General features: G+C 39.6%; 1 long non-coding RNA gene across 2 annotated transcripts in view; it reads left to right on the forward strand.

The window, feature by feature from the left end:
• The window catches only part of LOC135967038 (uncharacterized), a 225,268-nt gene extending 220,511 nt beyond the window's left edge, over positions 1-4,757 (forward strand). For both annotated transcript variants that reach the window (XR_010580845.2, XR_010580844.2), the window contains exon 2: positions 4,257-4,757. This is a non-coding gene — a long non-coding RNA (uncharacterized lncRNA). The remainder of the gene's footprint in view (positions 1-4,256) is intronic.
• Positions 4,758-6,000: the final 1,243 nt, after the last annotated feature.

A 6,000-nucleotide genomic window follows, 5' to 3' on the forward strand; every position in this document is an offset into this window, starting at 1 on the left:
GTTGTCTTCAGACCTAACCTCTCTGATGACCCCAGGGTGATCCATCAAACTTTATTGGTCATGTTCTCTTCAGCTTACCCTGTATCACCTGCAGGGTCAAGTCCAAGCTCTAGATCTTGTGTCCAGGCCATTCATGCTCTAGCTCTGCCTCACCTCCAGCCTCATCTCTCACTGCTCTCAGCATGGCATTTTACCTGCCAAAACACACTCCTTCCACAATCCCTGAGCATGCCCGCATGCACACACACACACACATGTGCACGCACAAGCACACACTCGTGCTATTGTTCACCTCTATCAATCTTGACTCCAACTATGAGATTTGCTACTTCTCTATGTTCCCAACGTTCTATGGGCCTTCCTTCATGCCCACAGCACCACGTTGCCTTTACCACACTGCATTATAAGTGCATACTTGTGTCTCTCACAATAGAATGTAAGTGGCTCAAGAGGAGGACTATTGTTTTATTCATTTTTAATTCTTTACATCCAACATAGAGTCCTGCTCAGAGTAGAACCAAGAGTTGTTTGAAGATCTAAACATGAGACCAGGAAAGGAATGACTATTATTATTAAGAATTATAGCAGTTTGGTGCAGAAATGGCTTAGAAATCATTTAGTGGTGTGGTTATGGAACTCCCCTTGCTCTTTGAAATACACACTGAAATATTTAGGAGAAAGTGGCATGACATGCACAACCTACTCTCAAATAGTTCAAAAATAATCAAAGTTAATCATAAAGCACATGTGACAAAATGTTAAAAATGGATGATTCTGTGTAAAAGATACCCAGGAGTCCACTGTACTGTTCTTGTAAGCCTTTCTGTCAGTTTGAAAGTATTTTAAAACAGAATCCGGCCAGGCATGGTGGCTCACACCTGTAATCCCAGAACTTTGGGAGGCCAAGGTGGATGGATTGCTTAAGCCAGGAGTTTGAGACCAGCCTGGACAACATGGAAAAAAACCATCTCTACAAAAAATACAAGAATTAGCCAGATATGATGGTGTGTGCCTATGGTCCCAGCTACTCAGGAGGCTGAGGTGGGAGGATCACCTGAGCCCAGAAGGTTGAGGCTTCAGTGAGACATGATCACACCACCACACTCCAGCCTGGGTGACAGAGTGAGACCTTGTCTCAACAAAATACAAAAAACACATAAATAAAAATAAAATTATTTTTAAAATTGCCTTTGGATTCATTAAATAAATGATGCTCTGCCCATACAAGGGCATATTCGGCAGTCATGGTAAGAAATATGTTTACTGGTATGGAAATGAATTCATGATATGTAATTGACTGAAGAAAGCAAGTTTCAGTATGATCTCGGTTTCATTAGAACAAAACAAAAATCTCCTGTCCTAAAAAAGTCTGGAAAGAGGTACACCAAAATGTTAATTCTGGTTATTTCTGACTTATGGAAAGGGTGACTTAAATTTTCTTCTTTTTACCTATACTTTCTACTTTTCTACAGTGTGCATGCATTAATTATGTAATAAAAGTTAATCATTTAAAAAACATGAAGAAACAAATGACAAACAAGCTTTAAAGCCACCCAAATGCTTGGACTGATGTTGGGATCCTCTTAGCTGGGGTACTTGACTTATTTAGTAACTTCTTTCTGGGGCAGAGATCCAAGTTCTTTCAACTTCCCAAATCACACTGTGGTGATTTCAAGAAAGAAAAACTCTTCATGCTCCATCCTCTGTCTCCTCCAATTTTGCCTTCTTCAGAGAGTTATTTCTAGCATATTTGGTATTCTAAATTGTTCTCCAGGGATTTTAAGTATTTTCTGACACTGGTGATTTGAAAGACAGTTTTACATTGCTGCTGTGCACATTCTCTTGGACTTGTCCATAACTAATTGCAAGATGCTGGACTTTGGGGACTTCACTGAGTTCTGTGGGTGTGGGAAGCATCACCACACTCTTCTGAGCTTCTGTTCTCACGGATTCACAACAGGTGCCCAGGAATGATTACTGTATCCCTAACCTGCTTAATTTTGAGGCTTGAAATATCCAGTAATCATTTTTCAGAGATGCTTTCTTAGAAATCTGTTGCTGAGAGGGCAATTCTAGCAAAGGCAAAAAGCACAACAGTTGTGATATCATTAGTGTGTAGATTCAATTTTTATCTAATCTAGTCTCTCTTTCAGAGCCATCTTTAATCGTTGATTCCACTTCTTGATGTCTGAAAAAGCAGATCATTATCTACCACATTTACCCTTTAAGACTGTATTTTCCTGTTAATTGAGCATAATGTCACGGTCTTCTTATTTTTACTCAAAATGTTTTAATGAATTTGTTTCATATCCATCATTTTTTTGTCTTGAATTTTTCATTAGCTCCTTTAACGTTCAATTTCTGAACACAGATTTAGAATTCTTTGCTTGTTATATATTGTGCCTCTTGAGACATGTTGGATTTTCTTGTCATTTTGACACTGATTTACCAGAATGAACTTCCTGTGAGAACACTGTGGCAAAGAAATTGTTCTTTCTGACAGTAGATGATTTTCATTATTTTTATTTTCCTCACTTTGGGAGCCCAATGCATGCACACTGAAATGTGAAGTAGCAGTGATCTGCAGCCAAGTGGGTCTAGCCCTTTTCCTAATGTGAACTCTTGCCAACTCGTTATATTAGCTTCTCAGATTTAGAGCTAGGTAACTTGGTTTGGAAATATTTTTAATATCAGCATATTGCCAAGTGGCAAGATAAACATAGCATGGGGTAAAGGCTTATTTTGATATTTGCTCAGCCTCACATCTTGCTAGAGTTGAGTTCTGAGAAATTTTTCTTATTACCTATATCATTTGTCCTTTAAAATAAAGCCAAATATACTAAAAAGCAGCATAAAGCTAAACAAAGGAAAAACACAGCATTCTCCAGGTCATGGCTCTTCAAACTATGAGATTGTCAGAAAACATCCCTTCCTGTTTTTGTCTTAATGGCCTCCAATATTTTTGGAAGCAAAACAGTTTATATGTTTCAAATAAATTTATTTATCTATGGGATCATCTCCTCTAGATTTGGAAGTACTTGAGAAACCTAGACTTAAATTATACTCAAATAGAAAATGGGACAAGTTCACAGGTATAGCCATGCAGAATAATAGGCAACTGAGGCAGAAATCTACTTAGGGAGTGTGCTGTTTCTTTATAGTGAAGAACCCTAAGTTTCATCAATAACCTCAAAGCCTGTAAGGAGTTGGTGGAGGCACCTGGTTTTGCTGGAGGTGCCATTGCTACCAAATACTGACCTTGGTGAGCGCTGGAAACCAGTGAGCCCAGGAAAGGTCCAAATATCTGTCCTTTAAGCCCTTCCCTGAATATCTCTGGAAGCCACAACTTTCATTTCCACTGTGGCCACTCAGCCCAGTTCTTAATATCTCAATAGTCTCCTAACTGGTGTCTCTGCCCCTACACTTGACTTCACTAATTCATTTCCTAGAGTGCTGATCTTGAAATAAAAAGATGGTCATGCCACTCCCTCCCCACAACAGAATAGCTTCCCATTCTCTTGGGATAAAATCCAGTTCCTATGTGATGTGGCCCAGCCACCCACTCCTGCCTCATCTGCTACCTTGCTCCCTTCCAGTCCTGTGGTCCAGCCACAGGGCCTCACTGGTTTTGGTTTCCCAGAAGCTCTTTGCTTCCACCTGCCTCTGTCTAGCTTAGGCTCTTTTGTTATTGCATTTCATACAACCATATACAGTTGTCCCTTACTTTCAGCAGGGGGTTGTTTCCAGGATGCCCTGCAGATACCAAAATCCAAGGACGCTCAAGTGCCGGATATAAAATGCCATAGTATTTGCATATAACCTATGCAGATCCTCGTGTATATTTTAAATCATCCCTAGGTTACTTATCGTACCTAATATAATGTAAATGCTGTGTAAATAATTATACTGTTTTTTAAAATTTGTATTATTTTAATTTTTTTCTTCTATTTTTTTTCCTGGATATTTTCTATTTGAAGTGGGTTGAATCTGAAGAAGCAGAACTGGCAGATACGGAGAGCCAAATGTATATAAACTTCCTGCAGAACAATCACATTTAATTTGTGATGAAGTATTCAATATTGTCTTTCTTTGATTAGTGTAGGGTCAAGAGAAGAGAACCTTTTATCATGGTATCACCAGCACCAAACCCAAGGATAATGTTAATGTATTAGTCCATTTTGCATTGCTCTAAAGTAATACCTGAGACTGGGTAATTTTTTAAATAAAAGAGGTTTATTTGGCTCATGGTTTTGCAGGCTGTACAAGAAGCATGGTGCCAGCATCTCCTTCTGGTGAGGATCTCAGGAAACTTTCATTCATGGTGGAAGGTGAAGAGGAAGCAGGCATCACATGGCAAGAGAGGAAGCAAGAAGAGAGAGCAAGAGGTGCCAGGCTCCTTAAACAACCAGCTTTCGTGTGAACTAATAGACTGAGAACTCATTCATTACTGTGGGAAATTCATGAGGGATCTGCCTCATGACCCAGACACTTCCCACTAAGCCCAATCTCCAACTGTCAGGGTTCCATTTCAGCATGGTATTTGGAGGGGACAAACGTCCAAACTACATCAGTTAAATTGGTAAAACTTAAGCCGAAGTCTAGATTGATTTACCAGTTTCTGTTGAGGAGTTGAGGAGATCTTAGCTCCACAAATTGATTATGCTTGAATCATTGCCACCAAGAGACCAAGCAAGTCTTCTGTTGTACCTCTTGAGCAAATTCCTGCTATGACAATGCAGTAAAAATTAGTTACGTTCTATAATGTTTACTATGCAAATTTCATTGTCTTAATATTCCTCTGGCTCAATGGCTGAACGGGTCCCCTCTCCCCTTTGAAGCATCCCTCAGCTTTTCCTGGAGGTTTCTAAAGTGTAACAGTTGCCACCCCCATCTCTCTGGCTCTTTCCCTCTTGCCCGCTCCCTGGTTTTGATGTCCATGACACTAGACACCACCTGAAGGAACAACACAGTGGCCTTCATTGACAATCACCACTATCTACACCCTAGCTGGTTACCAGGGTCCTGATGCAAGCAGTCTTCTTAAATAAGGGAAAAGTCTGGCCCAAAGGTAAATGTAAGTCTCCACCCAAAGAGACCAAAATCATTCGCAAATTTTGAAAAAAAAGCAAACAACAACTACCACAAAAATCTTTAGGGTCCAGAAATTAGCCAGGACATAAAAAATATGCATTGTCTTATTTAATTGCCACAAAATCTGATCAAGACTGTGTTATTATTTCCATTTTTAAAGATGAGAAAAACTGGCTGAGCACGGTGGCTCAAGCCTGTAATCCTAGCACTTTGGGAGGCTGAGGCAGGTGGATCACCTGAGGTCAGGAGTTCGAGACCAGCCAGGCCAATGTAGTGAAACCTTGTCTCTACTAAAAATACAAAGACTAGCCAGGCATGGTGGTGGGTGTCTGTAATCCCAGCTACTTGGGAGGCTCAGGCAGAAGAATCACTTGAACCCAAGGGGTGGAGGTTAGAGTGAGCCGAGATCATGCCACTCTACTCCATCCTGGGCAAAAGAGCAAAACTCCATCTCAAAAAAAAAAAAAAAAAAAGAAAGAAAGAAAGAAAGAAAAACTGAGGCTCTGGGACATTGAGTGACTTGTTGAGATCACACAGCAGCAGGGCCATGAATCAAATTCAGATCTAATGACCTTAAGCTTTTAGCCAGTATTCTGTACTGCATGATAACAGTAATATAAATGGCTGATATGTCATTTATTTCTATTAGTCTTCCTGGGCCCTATATACCTGAATAATTCTGTAATGACAATATTAAAATAAGCTTGATTGAAGATAAACTATTTTCATAAAGACACACAGAGTACATTCTTAAGTGCTAGTTTCATCTTAATCTTTTAACGTTATACATGTTTCCATTTAAGGTATATTCTATTTCTTTTAATTTTTTGTCTTTAAAGAACTTTTTTTAGAGACAGTGTCTCACTGTGTCATCCAGGCTTGAGTGCAGTGACACAGTCACGACTCACT

This window comes from Macaca fascicularis, chromosome 14, assembly GCF_037993035.2.
Source record: "Macaca fascicularis isolate 582-1 chromosome 14, T2T-MFA8v1.1".
Classification (NCBI taxonomy): Eukaryota; Metazoa; Chordata; class Mammalia; order Primates; family Cercopithecidae; genus Macaca; species Macaca fascicularis.